Source organism: Dendrobates tinctorius, unplaced genomic scaffold (assembly GCF_039654945.1).
Source record: "Dendrobates tinctorius isolate UK_male_01 unplaced genomic scaffold, ASM3965494v1 ptg000065l, whole genome shotgun sequence".
NCBI classification, from domain to species: domain Eukaryota; kingdom Metazoa; phylum Chordata; class Amphibia; order Anura; family Dendrobatidae; genus Dendrobates; species Dendrobates tinctorius.
The window spans coordinates 24,859-44,385 of record NW_027361733.1 but is presented as its reverse complement, the minus strand read 5'-3'; the positions used below and the strand labels follow the sequence as shown (position 1 = coordinate 44,385).

General features: G+C 44.2%; 8 non-coding genes and 1 pseudogene across 8 annotated transcripts; all 9 read right to left on the bottom strand.

Annotated features, from left to right (window-relative positions):
• Positions 1-897: 897 nt before the first annotated feature.
• On the bottom strand, positions 898-1,088 carry LOC141095051 (U2 spliceosomal RNA). Its single transcript, XR_012233273.1, has one exon. It is a non-coding gene; the product is annotated as a U2 spliceosomal RNA (small nuclear RNA).
• A 1,572-nt stretch (positions 1,089-2,660) lies between these two features.
• On the bottom strand, positions 2,661-2,851 carry LOC141095050 (U2 spliceosomal RNA). Its single transcript, XR_012233272.1, has one exon. It is a non-coding gene; the product is annotated as a U2 spliceosomal RNA (small nuclear RNA).
• A 1,572-nt stretch (positions 2,852-4,423) lies between these two features.
• Positions 4,424-4,614, bottom strand: LOC141095048 (U2 spliceosomal RNA). Its single transcript, XR_012233271.1, has one exon. It is a non-coding gene; the product is annotated as a U2 spliceosomal RNA (small nuclear RNA).
• Positions 4,615-6,186: 1,572 nt separating this feature from the next.
• On the bottom strand, positions 6,187-6,377 carry LOC141095047 (U2 spliceosomal RNA). Its single transcript, XR_012233270.1, has one exon. It is a non-coding gene; the product is annotated as a U2 spliceosomal RNA (small nuclear RNA).
• Positions 6,378-7,949: 1,572 nt separating this feature from the next.
• LOC141095046 (U2 spliceosomal RNA) lies at positions 7,950-8,140 on the bottom strand. Its single transcript, XR_012233269.1, has one exon. It is a non-coding gene; the product is annotated as a U2 spliceosomal RNA (small nuclear RNA).
• Positions 8,141-9,712: 1,572 nt separating this feature from the next.
• LOC141095044 (U2 spliceosomal RNA) lies at positions 9,713-9,903 on the bottom strand. The gene has a single exon (XR_012233267.1). It is a non-coding gene; the product is annotated as a U2 spliceosomal RNA (small nuclear RNA).
• Positions 9,904-11,475: 1,572 nt separating this feature from the next.
• On the bottom strand, positions 11,476-11,666 carry LOC141095043 (U2 spliceosomal RNA). Its single transcript, XR_012233266.1, has one exon. It is a non-coding gene; the product is annotated as a U2 spliceosomal RNA (small nuclear RNA).
• A 1,572-nt stretch (positions 11,667-13,238) lies between these two features.
• LOC141095042 (U2 spliceosomal RNA) lies at positions 13,239-13,429 on the bottom strand. Its single transcript, XR_012233265.1, has one exon. It is a non-coding gene; the product is annotated as a U2 spliceosomal RNA (small nuclear RNA).
• A 1,572-nt stretch (positions 13,430-15,001) lies between these two features.
• LOC141094989 (U2 spliceosomal RNA) lies at positions 15,002-15,172 on the bottom strand (annotated as a pseudogene).
• Positions 15,173-19,527: the final 4,355 nt, after the last annotated feature.

Below are 19,527 nucleotides of genomic sequence, written 5' to 3'. Positions count from 1 at the left end.
GGCCTAACTCTCCTGGTGCCAGATATTGTAACCAGGAGGCGAGCATGGCCCACCTGTCTGCTCAGGCTCACTCAGCAGACTGAAGCTGAATACTACTGCGCAGCTGCTACAGACTGTGGGCTGCCCATTGTGACACGTGGTCCCATTGTGAGACGTGGTCGAACACATCCAAGCATTGTGTGCTATGAATGGCATGATTCCTATCACAGTGTTCCATGGATGGACACATCCTATTTACTGCAGGCAAGCAGCGCACCTAGCTGCTGCTGCTGCTGCTACAAGCCACTAGAATACCGTCCGTCTGTCAGACAGGTGGACGTAGGCAGAACATTCAAATAACTCGCCAGATAAATCGTTGCTTTTCCATTTTATTCATATATGAATTAATTCAAAATTGAACAGTAAATTTCAAAGTTGGAAGGCCACAAGAGGGGGACAATGTTTCAAAAATGAAGCGACATATCATTGCATGAGGGATGTGGTAGGAATTGAATGCTTGAATTAAGACTGGGGAAGTTCTGAGGCGAAGGGGCTGCAGGCCTTGTAGCAGGTGGGTGTGCAGAAATGTAGCTATCCAAAGCCAAACACATTACTGCAGCTTGTCACACCTATACCTACCAAACAGCAAAGGCCAAGATAGATCGTTATTTTACGGACACATTGAATACAGTGCAATGCCTCCCATATAGCGGTGAATAAGAGTAGTAGTAGTAGTAGTAGTAGTAGAAGAGTTGGTCAAGTTAAATCAAGGCTAAGGAATTGGAAATGTGCAACTTGGACCAAGAAAAACTAATTGCAGAGCGGCGACATTGGAAAAAAGCATTCAAATCATGCTTTGAAAACACTACTTGCTTATCCCGATTTCAATTCAATCTGTCTTTGGAAACCGCTTAAGAGAGTGAGTGCACCATTCCCAGAGAAACTGCCATACTGGGCTGATACGTGGAGTGAAGTGAGCAAGCTCTTTTTCCATCTCCCTGTTCTAAAAATCCATTTAATATATGGTCCCCAGATAGGGGACGTATCAGATATTAAACTGATAAGAACAGATACTACACTTGATCTTAGCCAAAAGGCCGAGAAGCGATAACCAGAAATGGTTTGCCGCTTGCAAGGCCACAGGGCTTAAGACAGGCACCCATTGTGGAGAATGACACAGACACCACCCTGAGGAAGACATTCAAACCAAGTCTGGGCGCATAACAAAAGCGCAGGCGGCTGTTTTTTTTTTTTTTTTTTTCCCCCCAGGATTCCACTCCACGCGCTTTTAATTTGCATAGGCCAACCCCTTTTTTGTTAGGCCACCCTCCCCTCACGGTCAAACGCGCTTCAGTACTAGGAAAGAGGCCAGAGGAGCACTGCTCCTACACCGCCCCCTCTACTACCCTCCCTAAATGAAAGGTCTTGCTTTAAGGCTGTGTGCACACGCTGCGGATTGGCCGCTACAGACACGCAGCAGTTTTAGCTGCGGTGTACAGTACCATTCATTTGAATGGGTAAAAAAAAACGCTGTGCCGACGCTGCGGAAAAAACCGCGCGGATTTGCTGCGGTTTTGAATCCGCAGAAAGAATTGCATGTCAATTCTTTCTGTGGAAAACGCTGCGGGTTCCTATCTCCACCATTGTGGAGATAGTGAATCCGCAGGACCAAACCGCAGGCAAAACCGCAGATAATCCGCAGGTCTTTGGACCTGCGGATTATCTGCGGTTTTTGCTAAATCCGTGCGGATTAATCCGCAGCGGAATCCGCAGCGTGTGAACGTGGCCTAACTCTCCTGGTGCCAGATATTGTAACCAGGAGGCGAGCATGGCCCACCTGTCTGCTCAGGCTCACTCAGCAGACTGAAGCTGAATACTACTGCGCAGCTGCTACAGACTGTGGGCTGCCCATTGTGACACGTGGTCCCATTGTGAGACGTGGTCGAACACATCCAAGCATTGTGTGCTATGAATGGCATGATTCCTATCACAGTGTTCCATGGATGGACACATCCTATTTACTGCAGGCAAGCAGCGCACCTAGCTGCTGCTGCTGCTGCTACAAGCCACTAGAATACCGTCCGTCTGTCAGACAGGTGGACGTAGGCAGAACATTCAAATAACTCGCCAGATAAATCGTTGCTTTTCCATTTTATTCATATATGAATTAATTCAAAATTGAACAGTAAATTTCAAAGTTGGAAGGCCACAAGAGGGGGACAATGTTTCAAAAATGAAGCGACATATCATTGCATGAGGGATGTGGTAGGAATTGAATGCTTGAATTAAGACTGGGGAAGTTCTGAGGCGAAGGGGCTGCAGGCCTTGTAGCAGGTGGGTGTGCAGAAATGTAGCTATCCAAAGCCAAACACATTACTGCAGCTTGTCACACCTATACCTACCAAACAGCAAAGGCCAAGATAGATCGTTATTTTACGGACACATTGAATACAGTGCAATGCCTCCCATATAGCGGTGAATAAGAGTAGTAGTAGTAGTAGTAGTAGTAGAAGAGTTGGTCAAGTTAAATCAAGGCTAAGGAATTGGAAATGTGCAACTTGGACCAAGAAAAACTAATTGCAGAGCGGCGACATTGGAAAAAAGCATTCAAATCATGCTTTGAAAACACTACTTGCTTATCCCGATTTCAATTCAATCTGTCTTTGGAAACCGCTTAAGAGAGTGAGTGCACCATTCCCAGAGAAACTGCCATACTGGGCTGATACGTGGAGTGAAGTGAGCAAGCTCTTTTTCCATCTCCCTGTTCTAAAAATCCATTTAATATATGGTCCCCAGATAGGGGACGTATCAGATATTAAACTGATAAGAACAGATACTACACTTGATCTTAGCCAAAAGGCCGAGAAGCGATAACCAGAAATGGTTTGCCGCTTGCAAGGCCACAGGGCTTAAGACAGGCACCCATTGTGGAGAATGACACAGACACCACCCTGAGGAAGACATTCAAACCAAGTCTGGGCGCATAACAAAAGCGCAGGCGGCTGTTTTTTTTTTTTTTTTTTTCCCCCCAGGATTCCACTCCACGCGCTTTTAATTTGCATAGGCCAACCCCTTTTTTGTTAGGCCACCCTCCCCTCACGGTCAAACGCGCTTCAGTACTAGGAAAGAGGCCAGAGGAGCACTGCTCCTACACCGCCCCCTCTACTACCCTCCCTAAATGAAAGGTCTTGCTTTAAGGCTGTGTGCACACGCTGCGGATTGGCCGCTACAGACACGCAGCAGTTTTAGCTGCGGTGTACAGTACCATTCATTTGAATGGGTAAAAAAAAACGCTGTGCCGACGCTGCGGAAAAAACCGCGCGGATTTGCTGCGGTTTTGAATCCGCAGAAAGAATTGCATGTCAATTCTTTCTGTGGAAAACGCTGCGGGTTCCTATCTCCACCATTGTGGAGATAGTGAATCCGCAGGACCAAACCGCAGGCAAAACCGCAGATAATCCGCAGGTCTTTGGACCTGCGGATTATCTGCGGTTTTTGCTAAATCCGTGCGGATTAATCCGCAGCGGAATCCGCAGCGTGTGAACGTGGCCTAACTCTCCTGGTGCCAGATATTGTAACCAGGAGGCGAGCATGGCCCACCTGTCTGCTCAGGCTCACTCAGCAGACTGAAGCTGAATACTACTGCGCAGCTGCTACAGACTGTGGGCTGCCCATTGTGACACGTGGTCCCATTGTGAGACGTGGTCGAACACATCCAAGCATTGTGTGCTATGAATGGCATGATTCCTATCACAGTGTTCCATGGATGGACACATCCTATTTACTGCAGGCAAGCAGCGCACCTAGCTGCTGCTGCTGCTGCTACAAGCCACTAGAATACCGTCCGTCTGTCAGACAGGTGGACGTAGGCAGAACATTCAAATAACTCGCCAGATAAATCGTTGCTTTTCCATTTTATTCATATATGAATTAATTCAAAATTGAACAGTAAATTTCAAAGTTGGAAGGCCACAAGAGGGGGACAATGTTTCAAAAATGAAGCGACATATCATTGCATGAGGGATGTGGTAGGAATTGAATGCTTGAATTAAGACTGGGGAAGTTCTGAGGCGAAGGGGCTGCAGGCCTTGTAGCAGGTGGGTGTGCAGAAATGTAGCTATCCAAAGCCAAACACATTACTGCAGCTTGTCACACCTATACCTACCAAACAGCAAAGGCCAAGATAGATCGTTATTTTACGGACACATTGAATACAGTGCAATGCCTCCCATATAGCGGTGAATAAGAGTAGTAGTAGTAGTAGTAGTAGTAGAAGAGTTGGTCAAGTTAAATCAAGGCTAAGGAATTGGAAATGTGCAACTTGGACCAAGAAAAACTAATTGCAGAGCGGCGACATTGGAAAAAAGCATTCAAATCATGCTTTGAAAACACTACTTGCTTATCCCGATTTCAATTCAATCTGTCTTTGGAAACCGCTTAAGAGAGTGAGTGCACCATTCCCAGAGAAACTGCCATACTGGGCTGATACGTGGAGTGAAGTGAGCAAGCTCTTTTTCCATCTCCCTGTTCTAAAAATCCATTTAATATATGGTCCCCAGATAGGGGACGTATCAGATATTAAACTGATAAGAACAGATACTACACTTGATCTTAGCCAAAAGGCCGAGAAGCGATAACCAGAAATGGTTTGCCGCTTGCAAGGCCACAGGGCTTAAGACAGGCACCCATTGTGGAGAATGACACAGACACCACCCTGAGGAAGACATTCAAACCAAGTCTGGGCGCATAACAAAAGCGCAGGCGGCTGTTTTTTTTTTTTTTTTTTTCCCCCCAGGATTCCACTCCACGCGCTTTTAATTTGCATAGGCCAACCCCTTTTTTGTTAGGCCACCCTCCCCTCACGGTCAAACGCGCTTCAGTACTAGGAAAGAGGCCAGAGGAGCACTGCTCCTACACCGCCCCCTCTACTACCCTCCCTAAATGAAAGGTCTTGCTTTAAGGCTGTGTGCACACGCTGCGGATTGGCCGCTACAGACACGCAGCAGTTTTAGCTGCGGTGTACAGTACCATTCATTTGAATGGGTAAAAAAAAACGCTGTGCCGACGCTGCGGAAAAAACCGCGCGGATTTGCTGCGGTTTTGAATCCGCAGAAAGAATTGCATGTCAATTCTTTCTGTGGAAAACGCTGCGGGTTCCTATCTCCACCATTGTGGAGATAGTGAATCCGCAGGACCAAACCGCAGGCAAAACCGCAGATAATCCGCAGGTCTTTGGACCTGCGGATTATCTGCGGTTTTTGCTAAATCCGTGCGGATTAATCCGCAGCGGAATCCGCAGCGTGTGAACGTGGCCTAACTCTCCTGGTGCCAGATATTGTAACCAGGAGGCGAGCATGGCCCACCTGTCTGCTCAGGCTCACTCAGCAGACTGAAGCTGAATACTACTGCGCAGCTGCTACAGACTGTGGGCTGCCCATTGTGACACGTGGTCCCATTGTGAGACGTGGTCGAACACATCCAAGCATTGTGTGCTATGAATGGCATGATTCCTATCACAGTGTTCCATGGATGGACACATCCTATTTACTGCAGGCAAGCAGCGCACCTAGCTGCTGCTGCTGCTGCTACAAGCCACTAGAATACCGTCCGTCTGTCAGACAGGTGGACGTAGGCAGAACATTCAAATAACTCGCCAGATAAATCGTTGCTTTTCCATTTTATTCATATATGAATTAATTCAAAATTGAACAGTAAATTTCAAAGTTGGAAGGCCACAAGAGGGGGACAATGTTTCAAAAATGAAGCGACATATCATTGCATGAGGGATGTGGTAGGAATTGAATGCTTGAATTAAGACTGGGGAAGTTCTGAGGCGAAGGGGCTGCAGGCCTTGTAGCAGGTGGGTGTGCAGAAATGTAGCTATCCAAAGCCAAACACATTACTGCAGCTTGTCACACCTATACCTACCAAACAGCAAAGGCCAAGATAGATCGTTATTTTACGGACACATTGAATACAGTGCAATGCCTCCCATATAGCGGTGAATAAGAGTAGTAGTAGTAGTAGTAGTAGTAGAAGAGTTGGTCAAGTTAAATCAAGGCTAAGGAATTGGAAATGTGCAACTTGGACCAAGAAAAACTAATTGCAGAGCGGCGACATTGGAAAAAAGCATTCAAATCATGCTTTGAAAACACTACTTGCTTATCCCGATTTCAATTCAATCTGTCTTTGGAAACCGCTTAAGAGAGTGAGTGCACCATTCCCAGAGAAACTGCCATACTGGGCTGATACGTGGAGTGAAGTGAGCAAGCTCTTTTTCCATCTCCCTGTTCTAAAAATCCATTTAATATATGGTCCCCAGATAGGGGACGTATCAGATATTAAACTGATAAGAACAGATACTACACTTGATCTTAGCCAAAAGGCCGAGAAGCGATAACCAGAAATGGTTTGCCGCTTGCAAGGCCACAGGGCTTAAGACAGGCACCCATTGTGGAGAATGACACAGACACCACCCTGAGGAAGACATTCAAACCAAGTCTGGGCGCATAACAAAAGCGCAGGCGGCTGTTTTTTTTTTTTTTTTTTTCCCCCCAGGATTCCACTCCACGCGCTTTTAATTTGCATAGGCCAACCCCTTTTTTGTTAGGCCACCCTCCCCTCACGGTCAAACGCGCTTCAGTACTAGGAAAGAGGCCAGAGGAGCACTGCTCCTACACCGCCCCCTCTACTACCCTCCCTAAATGAAAGGTCTTGCTTTAAGGCTGTGTGCACACGCTGCGGATTGGCCGCTACAGACACGCAGCAGTTTTAGCTGCGGTGTACAGTACCATTCATTTGAATGGGTAAAAAAAAACGCTGTGCCGACGCTGCGGAAAAAACCGCGCGGATTTGCTGCGGTTTTGAATCCGCAGAAAGAATTGCATGTCAATTCTTTCTGTGGAAAACGCTGCGGGTTCCTATCTCCACCATTGTGGAGATAGTGAATCCGCAGGACCAAACCGCAGGCAAAACCGCAGATAATCCGCAGGTCTTTGGACCTGCGGATTATCTGCGGTTTTTGCTAAATCCGTGCGGATTAATCCGCAGCGGAATCCGCAGCGTGTGAACGTGGCCTAACTCTCCTGGTGCCAGATATTGTAACCAGGAGGCGAGCATGGCCCACCTGTCTGCTCAGGCTCACTCAGCAGACTGAAGCTGAATACTACTGCGCAGCTGCTACAGACTGTGGGCTGCCCATTGTGACACGTGGTCCCATTGTGAGACGTGGTCGAACACATCCAAGCATTGTGTGCTATGAATGGCATGATTCCTATCACAGTGTTCCATGGATGGACACATCCTATTTACTGCAGGCAAGCAGCGCACCTAGCTGCTGCTGCTGCTGCTACAAGCCACTAGAATACCGTCCGTCTGTCAGACAGGTGGACGTAGGCAGAACATTCAAATAACTCGCCAGATAAATCGTTGCTTTTCCATTTTATTCATATATGAATTAATTCAAAATTGAACAGTAAATTTCAAAGTTGGAAGGCCACAAGAGGGGGACAATGTTTCAAAAATGAAGCGACATATCATTGCATGAGGGATGTGGTAGGAATTGAATGCTTGAATTAAGACTGGGGAAGTTCTGAGGCGAAGGGGCTGCAGGCCTTGTAGCAGGTGGGTGTGCAGAAATGTAGCTATCCAAAGCCAAACACATTACTGCAGCTTGTCACACCTATACCTACCAAACAGCAAAGGCCAAGATAGATCGTTATTTTACGGACACATTGAATACAGTGCAATGCCTCCCATATAGCGGTGAATAAGAGTAGTAGTAGTAGTAGTAGTAGTAGAAGAGTTGGTCAAGTTAAATCAAGGCTAAGGAATTGGAAATGTGCAACTTGGACCAAGAAAAACTAATTGCAGAGCGGCGACATTGGAAAAAAGCATTCAAATCATGCTTTGAAAACACTACTTGCTTATCCCGATTTCAATTCAATCTGTCTTTGGAAACCGCTTAAGAGAGTGAGTGCACCATTCCCAGAGAAACTGCCATACTGGGCTGATACGTGGAGTGAAGTGAGCAAGCTCTTTTTCCATCTCCCTGTTCTAAAAATCCATTTAATATATGGTCCCCAGATAGGGGACGTATCAGATATTAAACTGATAAGAACAGATACTACACTTGATCTTAGCCAAAAGGCCGAGAAGCGATAACCAGAAATGGTTTGCCGCTTGCAAGGCCACAGGGCTTAAGACAGGCACCCATTGTGGAGAATGACACAGACACCACCCTGAGGAAGACATTCAAACCAAGTCTGGGCGCATAACAAAAGCGCAGGCGGCTGTTTTTTTTTTTTTTTTTTTCCCCCCAGGATTCCACTCCACGCGCTTTTAATTTGCATAGGCCAACCCCTTTTTTGTTAGGCCACCCTCCCCTCACGGTCAAACGCGCTTCAGTACTAGGAAAGAGGCCAGAGGAGCACTGCTCCTACACCGCCCCCTCTACTACCCTCCCTAAATGAAAGGTCTTGCTTTAAGGCTGTGTGCACACGCTGCGGATTGGCCGCTACAGACACGCAGCAGTTTTAGCTGCGGTGTACAGTACCATTCATTTGAATGGGTAAAAAAAAACGCTGTGCCGACGCTGCGGAAAAAACCGCGCGGATTTGCTGCGGTTTTGAATCCGCAGAAAGAATTGCATGTCAATTCTTTCTGTGGAAAACGCTGCGGGTTCCTATCTCCACCATTGTGGAGATAGTGAATCCGCAGGACCAAACCGCAGGCAAAACCGCAGATAATCCGCAGGTCTTTGGACCTGCGGATTATCTGCGGTTTTTGCTAAATCCGTGCGGATTAATCCGCAGCGGAATCCGCAGCGTGTGAACGTGGCCTAACTCTCCTGGTGCCAGATATTGTAACCAGGAGGCGAGCATGGCCCACCTGTCTGCTCAGGCTCACTCAGCAGACTGAAGCTGAATACTACTGCGCAGCTGCTACAGACTGTGGGCTGCCCATTGTGACACGTGGTCCCATTGTGAGACGTGGTCGAACACATCCAAGCATTGTGTGCTATGAATGGCATGATTCCTATCACAGTGTTCCATGGATGGACACATCCTATTTACTGCAGGCAAGCAGCGCACCTAGCTGCTGCTGCTGCTGCTACAAGCCACTAGAATACCGTCCGTCTGTCAGACAGGTGGACGTAGGCAGAACATTCAAATAACTCGCCAGATAAATCGTTGCTTTTCCATTTTATTCATATATGAATTAATTCAAAATTGAACAGTAAATTTCAAAGTTGGAAGGCCACAAGAGGGGGACAATGTTTCAAAAATGAAGCGACATATCATTGCATGAGGGATGTGGTAGGAATTGAATGCTTGAATTAAGACTGGGGAAGTTCTGAGGCGAAGGGGCTGCAGGCCTTGTAGCAGGTGGGTGTGCAGAAATGTAGCTATCCAAAGCCAAACACATTACTGCAGCTTGTCACACCTATACCTACCAAACAGCAAAGGCCAAGATAGATCGTTATTTTACGGACACATTGAATACAGTGCAATGCCTCCCATATAGCGGTGAATAAGAGTAGTAGTAGTAGTAGTAGTAGTAGAAGAGTTGGTCAAGTTAAATCAAGGCTAAGGAATTGGAAATGTGCAACTTGGACCAAGAAAAACTAATTGCAGAGCGGCGACATTGGAAAAAAGCATTCAAATCATGCTTTGAAAACACTACTTGCTTATCCCGATTTCAATTCAATCTGTCTTTGGAAACCGCTTAAGAGAGTGAGTGCACCATTCCCAGAGAAACTGCCATACTGGGCTGATACGTGGAGTGAAGTGAGCAAGCTCTTTTTCCATCTCCCTGTTCTAAAAATCCATTTAATATATGGTCCCCAGATAGGGGACGTATCAGATATTAAACTGATAAGAACAGATACTACACTTGATCTTAGCCAAAAGGCCGAGAAGCGATAACCAGAAATGGTTTGCCGCTTGCAAGGCCACAGGGCTTAAGACAGGCACCCATTGTGGAGAATGACACAGACACCACCCTGAGGAAGACATTCAAACCAAGTCTGGGCGCATAACAAAAGCGCAGGCGGCTGTTTTTTTTTTTTTTTTTTTCCCCCCAGGATTCCACTCCACGCGCTTTTAATTTGCATAGGCCAACCCCTTTTTTGTTAGGCCACCCTCCCCTCACGGTCAAACGCGCTTCAGTACTAGGAAAGAGGCCAGAGGAGCACTGCTCCTACACCGCCCCCTCTACTACCCTCCCTAAATGAAAGGTCTTGCTTTAAGGCTGTGTGCACACGCTGCGGATTGGCCGCTACAGACACGCAGCAGTTTTAGCTGCGGTGTACAGTACCATTCATTTGAATGGGTAAAAAAAAACGCTGTGCCGACGCTGCGGAAAAAACCGCGCGGATTTGCTGCGGTTTTGAATCCGCAGAAAGAATTGCATGTCAATTCTTTCTGTGGAAAACGCTGCGGGTTCCTATCTCCACCATTGTGGAGATAGTGAATCCGCAGGACCAAACCGCAGGCAAAACCGCAGATAATCCGCAGGTCTTTGGACCTGCGGATTATCTGCGGTTTTTGCTAAATCCGTGCGGATTAATCCGCAGCGGAATCCGCAGCGTGTGAACGTGGCCTAACTCTCCTGGTGCCAGATATTGTAACCAGGAGGCGAGCATGGCCCACCTGTCTGCTCAGGCTCACTCAGCAGACTGAAGCTGAATACTACTGCGCAGCTGCTACAGACTGTGGGCTGCCCATTGTGACACGTGGTCCCATTGTGAGACGTGGTCGAACACATCCAAGCATTGTGTGCTATGAATGGCATGATTCCTATCACAGTGTTCCATGGATGGACACATCCTATTTACTGCAGGCAAGCAGCGCACCTAGCTGCTGCTGCTGCTGCTACAAGCCACTAGAATACCGTCCGTCTGTCAGACAGGTGGACGTAGGCAGAACATTCAAATAACTCGCCAGATAAATCGTTGCTTTTCCATTTTATTCATATATGAATTAATTCAAAATTGAACAGTAAATTTCAAAGTTGGAAGGCCACAAGAGGGGGACAATGTTTCAAAAATGAAGCGACATATCATTGCATGAGGGATGTGGTAGGAATTGAATGCTTGAATTAAGACTGGGGAAGTTCTGAGGCGAAGGGGCTGCAGGCCTTGTAGCAGGTGGGTGTGCAGAAATGTAGCTATCCAAAGCCAAACACATTACTGCAGCTTGTCACACCTATACCTACCAAACAGCAAAGGCCAAGATAGATCGTTATTTTACGGACACATTGAATACAGTGCAATGCCTCCCATATAGCGGTGAATAAGAGTAGTAGTAGTAGTAGTAGTAGTAGAAGAGTTGGTCAAGTTAAATCAAGGCTAAGGAATTGGAAATGTGCAACTTGGACCAAGAAAAACTAATTGCAGAGCGGCGACATTGGAAAAAAGCATTCAAATCATGCTTTGAAAACACTACTTGCTTATCCCGATTTCAATTCAATCTGTCTTTGGAAACCGCTTAAGAGAGTGAGTGCACCATTCCCAGAGAAACTGCCATACTGGGCTGATACGTGGAGTGAAGTGAGCAAGCTCTTTTTCCATCTCCCTGTTCTAAAAATCCATTTAATATATGGTCCCCAGATAGGGGACGTATCAGATATTAAACTGATAAGAACAGATACTACACTTGATCTTAGCCAAAAGGCCGAGAAGCGATAACCAGAAATGGTTTGCCGCTTGCAAGGCCACAGGGCTTAAGACAGGCACCCATTGTGGAGAATGACACAGACACCACCCTGAGGAAGACATTCAAACCAAGTCTGGGCGCATAACAAAAGCGCAGGCGGCTGTTTTTTTTTTTTTTTTTTTCCCCCCAGGATTCCACTCCACGCGCTTTTAATTTGCATAGGCCAACCCCTTTTTTGTTAGGCCACCCTCCCCTCACGGTCAAACGCGCTTCAGTACTAGGAAAGAGGCCAGAGGAGCACTGCTCCTACACCGCCCCCTCTACTACCCTCCCTAAATGAAAGGTCTTGCTTTAAGGCTGTGTGCACACGCTGCGGATTGGCCGCTACAGACACGCAGCAGTTTTAGCTGCGGTGTACAGTACCATTCATTTGAATGGGTAAAAAAAAACGCTGTGCCGACGCTGCGGAAAAAACCGCGCGGATTTGCTGCGGTTTTGAATCCGCAGAAAGAATTGCATGTCAATTCTTTCTGTGGAAAACGCTGCGGGTTCCTATCTCCACCATTGTGGAGATAGTGAATCCGCAGGACCAAACCGCAGGCAAAACCGCAGATAATCCGCAGGTCTTTGGACCTGCGGATTATCTGCGGTTTTTGCTAAATCCGTGCGGATTAATCCGCAGCGGAATCCGCAGCGTGTGAACGTGGCCTAACTCTCCTGGTGCCAGATATTGTAACCAGGAGGCGAGCATGGCCCACCTGTCTGCTCAGGCTCACTCAGCAGACTGAAGCTGAATACTACTGCGCAGCTGCTACAGACTGTGGGCTGCCCATTGTGACACGTGGTCCCATTGTGAGACGTGGTCGAACACATCCAAGCATTGTGTGCTATGAATGGCATGATTCCTATCACAGTGTTCCATGGATGGACACATCCTATTTACTGCAGGCAAGCAGCGCACCTAGCTGCTGCTGCTGCTGCTACAAGCCACTAGAATACCGTCCGTCTGTCAGACAGGTGGACGTAGGCAGAACATTCAAATAACTCGCCAGATAAATCGTTGCTTTTCCATTTTATTCATATATGAATTAATTCAAAATTGAACAGTAAATTTCAAAGTTGGAAGGCCACAAGAGGGGGACAATGTTTCAAAAATGAAGCGACATATCATTGCATGAGGGATGTGGTAGGAATTGAATGCTTGAATTAAGACTGGGGAAGTTCTGAGGCGAAGGGGCTGCAGGCCTTGTAGCAGGTGGGTGTGCAGAAATGTAGCTATCCAAAGCCAAACACATTACTGCAGCTTGTCACACCTATACCTACCAAACAGCAAAGGCCAAGATAGATCGTTATTTTACGGACACATTGAATACAGTGCAATGCCTCCCATATAGCGGTGAATAAGAGTAGTAGTAGTAGTAGTAGTAGTAGAAGAGTTGGTCAAGTTAAATCAAGGCTAAGGAATTGGAAATGTGCAACTTGGACCAAGAAAAACTAATTGCAGAGCGGCGACATTGGAAAAAAGCATTCAAATCATGCTTTGAAAACACTACTTGCTTATCCCGATTTCAATTCAATCTGTCTTTGGAAACCGCTTAAGAGAGTGAGTGCACCATTCCCAGAGAAACTGCCATACTGGGCTGATACGTGGAGTGAAGTGAGCAAGCTCTTTTTCCATCTCCCTGTTCTAAAAATCCATTTAATATATGGTCCCCAGATAGGGGACGTATCAGATATTAAACTGATAAGAACAGATACTACACTTGATCTTAGCCAAAAGGCCGAGAAGCGATAACCAGAAATGGTTTGCCGCTTGCAAGGCCACAGGGCTTAAGACAGGCACCCATTGTGGAGAATGACACAGACACCACCCTGAGGAAGACATTCAAACCAAGTCTGGGCGCATAACAAAAGCGCAGGCGGCTGTTTTTTTTTTTTTTTTTTTCCCCCCAGGATTCCACTCCACGCGCTTTTAATTTGCATAGGCCAACCCCTTTTTTGTTAGGCCACCCTCCCCTCACGGTCAAACGCGCTTCAGTACTAGGAAAGAGGCCAGAGGAGCACTGCTCCTACACCGCCCCCTCTACTACCCTCCCTAAATGAAAGGTCTTGCTTTAAGGCTGTGTGCACACGCTGCGGATTGGCCGCTACAGACACGCAGCAGTTTTAGCTGCGGTGTACAGTACCATTCATTTGAATGGGTAAAAAAAAACGCTGTGCCGACGCTGCGGAAAAAACCGCGCGGATTTGCTGCGGTTTTGAATCCGCAGAAAGAATTGCATGTCAATTCTTTCTGTGGAAAACGCTGCGGGTTCCTATCTCCACCATTGTGGAGATAGTGAATCCGCAGGACCAAACCGCAGGCAAAACCGCAGATAATCCGCAGGTCTTTGGACCTGCGGATTATCTGCGGTTTTTGCTAAATCCGTGCGGATTAATCCGCAGCGGAATCCGCAGCGTGTGAACGTGGCCTAACTCTCCTGGTGCCAGATATTGTAACCAGGAGGCGAGCATGGCCCACCTGTCTGCTCAGGCTCACTCAGCAGACTGAAGCTGAATACTACTGCGCAGCTGCTACAGACTGTGGGCTGCCCATTGTGACACGTGGTCCCATTGTGAGACGTGGTCGAACACATCCAAGCATTGTGTGCTATGAATGGCATGATTCCTATCACAGTGTTCCATGGATGGACACATCCTATTTACTGCAGGCAAGCAGCGCACCTAGCTGCTGCTGCTGCTGCTACAAGCCACTAGAATACCGTCCGTCTGTCAGACAGGTGGACGTAGGCAGAACATTCAAATAACTCGCCAGATAAATCGTTGCTTTTCCATTTTATTCATATATGAATTAATTCAAAATTGAACAGTAAATTTCAAAGTTGGAAGGCCACAAGAGGGGGACAATGTTTCAAAAATGAAGCGACATATCATTGCATGAGGGATGTGGTAGGAATTGAATGCTTGAATTAAGACTGGGGAAGTTCTGAGGCGAAGGGGCTGCAGGCCTTGTAGCAGGTGGGTGTGCAGAAATGTAGCTATCCAAAGCCAAACACATTACTGCAGCTTGTCACACCTATACCTACCAAACAGCAAAGGCCAAGATAGATCGTTATTTTACGGACACATTGAATACAGTGCAATGCCTCCCATATAGCGGTGAATAAGAGTAGTAGTAGTAGTAGTAGTAGTAGAAGAGTTGGTCAAGTTAAATCAAGGCTAAGGAATTGGAAATGTGCAACTTGGACCAAGAAAAACTAATTGCAGAGCGGCGACATTGGAAAAAAGCATTCAAATCATGCTTTGAAAACACTACTTGCTTATCCCGATTTCAATTCAATCTGTCTTTGGAAACCGCTTAAGAGAGTGAGTGCACCATTCCCAGAGAAACTGCCATACTGGGCTGATACGTGGAGTGAAGTGAGCAAGCTCTTTTTCCATCTCCCTGTTCTAAAAATCCATTTAATATATGGTCCCCAGATAGGGGACGTATCAGATATTAAACTGATAAGAACAGATTTTTTTTTTTTTTTTTTTTTTTTTTTTTTTTTTTTTTTTTTTTTTTTTTTTTTTTTTTTTTTTTTCCACTCAGATTACAAAGTCTCAGATTCCATAAAGAAGAATAAAAGACCCAAATCCATCATTGTGTATTTCTAATCATGTAGGTTGTTACATTTTTTGTTCCCATTGCCTCGTTTCCTTTAAAACTTTCCATTTGTCATATATATGTATATATATGTATACATAAATATATATATTTTTTTTTTTTTTTTTTTTTTTCAATATCTCTGCAACAGCTTTTATCAAGACAAAGTTTACACAGTAAGTACATTCCATTCAGACTGTTTCCATATTTCACTTGCTTTCTCCATACCAAATAACATTTTATCCTTCCAAAAATACACATACAAATAACTTAAAAAGAGTTTGATACATTGGTCAATTGTTATCTCCTTATGCTTAAATATCAGAATATTTCTTGCTTTCCATAACGCCATTTTCACACATGTTATAATTACCCATACCTTTTTAAAATCTTCTTTTTTTATGCCCATCCCATAAAAAATTCTATTAAAATCTAAAAAATTAACATCACTTACAGCCTTCACCAAAGAACACACATTCCGCCACACTACCTGTGCAAACTTGCAATTCCAGAACACATGCATGGGTGTTTCACTGTCACCACACCTAGACCTTGGACACACTTCAAATCTCACCAAACCTCTCCTATATTGGAACTCACGAGTTGGCAGACAATCTTTCACAATACACCACAGTAGATCTCTGTGTTCATTAGATAAAAAGCTAAAATTTACATTTTTCCAAACTTCTTCTACAATTTTCCACGAAAAACGTTCCACAGGGCTAGTGCCTATTCTGTCTTCCAGAATTTTTAGGATTTTCTTATGGCATTTAAGAACATTTAACTCGACTGTTTTTAATTTGAAATCTCTTAAAATTTTTTCCAAAACAATGTAATTTTCTGGGGGCAAAAAACTGTAGGGCCTATTTAGAACCATCACCAACCATTTATAATTTCTAATATAAAAACCTAAGTTATATATAGAGAATTGTTTCAGCTTTGAATCTGATCCAAGCAAAGTGCTTACACAGTTAGCCATATATTTTGAATATAAAAAGGCCCTAATATCTGGAAACCCTTTCCCACCTTTGTTCTTCGGCTTATACATCTCCTCTCTCTTTACTCTCTCCATCTTGGAATTCCACAAAAAATTAAAACATACCTTAATAATCTTCTTCATCATATTATTTGAAGGAAAAAAAACTATTGCCACATATAAAAACATTGGAAGTAGGACTTGTTTTATAATTAAGATTTTTCCTTCCATGGTTAGCTCTCTCATCTGCCAAAAACAAATCTTTTTTTTTACTCTTTCCAACAGAGACTCCCAATTTTTCACATTACCTCCTGATTCAGAGAAGTAAATACCTAAGATTTTAACTTCATTGGCTTTTCCCAGTTTACACTCTGAATTTAAAATAAAATCACCAATAGTTAAAATACCAGATTTCTCCATATTAATTTTAAAACCTGATGCTCCCCCAAACCACTCCACCGTTCTTATGGCTCTATTCATACTTCTGGTGTCTTTCACCAACACTGTCACATCATCCATATATGCCACCACTTTTACTTGTTCATTGCAACTCCCCGGGATAAAGAAGCCGCTGATCACCTTATCTCTCCTTAGAGCTGCTAAAAGTGGCTCGATTGCACAAATAAATAAAATAGGGGATAAAGGACACCCCTGTTTAACACCACAATTTATTCCCACTTTCTCAGATAAAAAACCATTGATAGAAATTTTGCTAAAACACGATCTATATAAGGATTTAATACGTTTACTAAAAACATCCGGGCATCCCATTTTTTCTAAAACTGCAAATAAAAAATCATGAGCAACTCTGTCGTACGCTTTTTCAAAATCTAAAGTTATCAATGCAAGTTTCTGCTTTCTGTCTGAAACATCCCATAAGATGTCCCTGATTAAAATCAGCGAGTCACTGATTCTCCTATTCGGCACTGCACACGTCTGATCCATGTCTATTACCGAACTAATCACCTTCTTCAGCCTGTTGGCCAGTAATTTTGCGTATATTTTATAATCGGCATTTAAAAGTGTAATTGGTCTCCAGTTCTTAATTTCTTCTTTATTCCCTTTCTTAAAAAGTAAAACAATCAGACCCTCCCACCAAGACTCTGGGACACTAACAGATGCCTCTGCTTCCACAACAACTTCATAAAAATCATCACCCAAGATCCCCCACAGACACTTGTAAAATTCAATCGGTAGTCCATCCGCCCCCGGTGTTTTACCATTTTGTAATGAATTGATCGTGTTAAAAACTTCTTCTTTCGAAAAATTCTCTAATAACCATGACTTATCATCTGTATCAAAAAACTTTCCCAATCCTTCCAAAAAATGCCCTTTTAGTGATATATCTATGTTTTTAACCGAAAATAAGTTATCGTAAAACTCCATCGCTTTTTTCTTCTTTCCCTCCAAACTTCTTTCCCCTTCCAAAATCTTTATAAAATCCTTTTTGTCACACATTTTCTTAAAAAAGAATTTTGTACATTTCTCATCCTCATCTAAAACTTTAACACGTGAATTAAAAATAATTTCTTTACCTTTTTCTTTCAGGCATTTTTGGATCTTCTCTTTTGTTGTTCTGATCTCCTCATCCATATTGCATCCATTATCCATGAGATGATAAAAACATTGAAGACTGGCATTAAGATCACTATAAAACCGACGTTTTGCAGCAGCTTTCCTTTTTCCCTCTCTTAAAAAAAATTTCTTTACCTCCACCTTCACAAAATCCCACCATTTAAAAATAGACTGAAAGCCCAGTTTTTGGCGTTTTAATTTTGCATATACTTTTTTGAAACCTTCCATAACATCCTCATCTTGTAGAAGTGATACATTTAGTTTCCAATGTGAAGGCCTTTTTTCCTCACCTAACTCCATCACTACTGTACATTCTATTATTTTATGGTCCGAGAAAGGTGTCGCATACGTTTTAAAAACTGAACATGTTAGTGATTGGGATATAAAAAAATAATCTATTCTGGAAGACAAACCCCTCCCTACCCAGGTGATTTCATGTTCCTTTTTTTGTCCACCTAAGAACCATGCATCTTTAAGATTAAAAGCCGCTAAAACACTCCTAAGACATGAGGCTGAACCATCTTTTACACTCTTCAAGTGGCAGTTAAAATCCCCACCTAAAATTAATGGACCTACTCCAGGTAGAAACAAACTCAACAATTCAAACAGATGCAATCTCAAGGCTTTCTCTGTATTTGCATACACATTAAAACACCTCACTTTTTTCCCATCTTTCTCCACATCCACTCTTAATATTCTCCCAGGGTATATTTCTTCATAACTTATGATTTCCCAGTCCTTTGAACACAAAAAGCCCACCCCATCACTTTTTGACTCATTCCCACCAGAAAAACAAAAATTCCCCTTCCATATCCCCTGTAGATACTCATAACTTAATTTTTTGGTTAAATTACATTCTTGTAAAAAAATAAAGTCAACGTTTTCATTATTTAAATAATCATAAAAGGCTGTTCTCTTATACAAATCATTAAACCCCTGAACATTCAGGGACATTAAGCGGATCATTTATCACCATTTATTTTAGGGCAACTCCCCCTGCCCTCATTTTTTTGCTCTGGAGAGGATGGTCCCATCTCCAAATCTGACGTGTCTGACTCTGAAATAACCCCCAGTATTTCCGTTGCTTCCATCGCTTTGACTTTCCCACCACAAGGAAAACCCTCACCTTCCTCATTTTTCCCAACACTTCTTTTCAGGGACTTCCCTGAGCAGTCCATTTCCTCTTGTGCACATGGTAAACTTTGTGACAGGGAACTAGATGGAGTGGGCTCCACCATTGTAGGGGTATCACTTTTTCCTTCCTTCCTCTCCCCTACACCCCCTATATTACTTCCTTTACCAGATGGATTATTTCTCCTCGCCACTTGCCTCAACGTCTTTATTACTGTTTCTTTCTGCCCTTCCGTTTCCTTTTCCTCTTTCTCCAGTTCTTCTGTCTTCCATTCTTCTTTCTTCTCTTCCTTCTTCTGTTCCTTTTCCCCTTCTTTTCCTATTTCTCTCCTTTGTTGTTCCTGTTCCCTCCTCATTTTTCTCTCTTGCATCTTCCTCTCCTCTTCTTCCTGTGCCTTCCTCACCCTTTCCTCTTTCTTCTTCAATGCTTCCATCATCTTCTCTTCCTTTTTCCTCTTCTTCTTCCTCTCTGTCTCCTCCTTTTCTCTATTTTCACTTCCCTCATTTTCTTCTCCTTCCTCTGCAGCCATTCCTACTTCCACATCTTCATTAGCTTCTTGCTG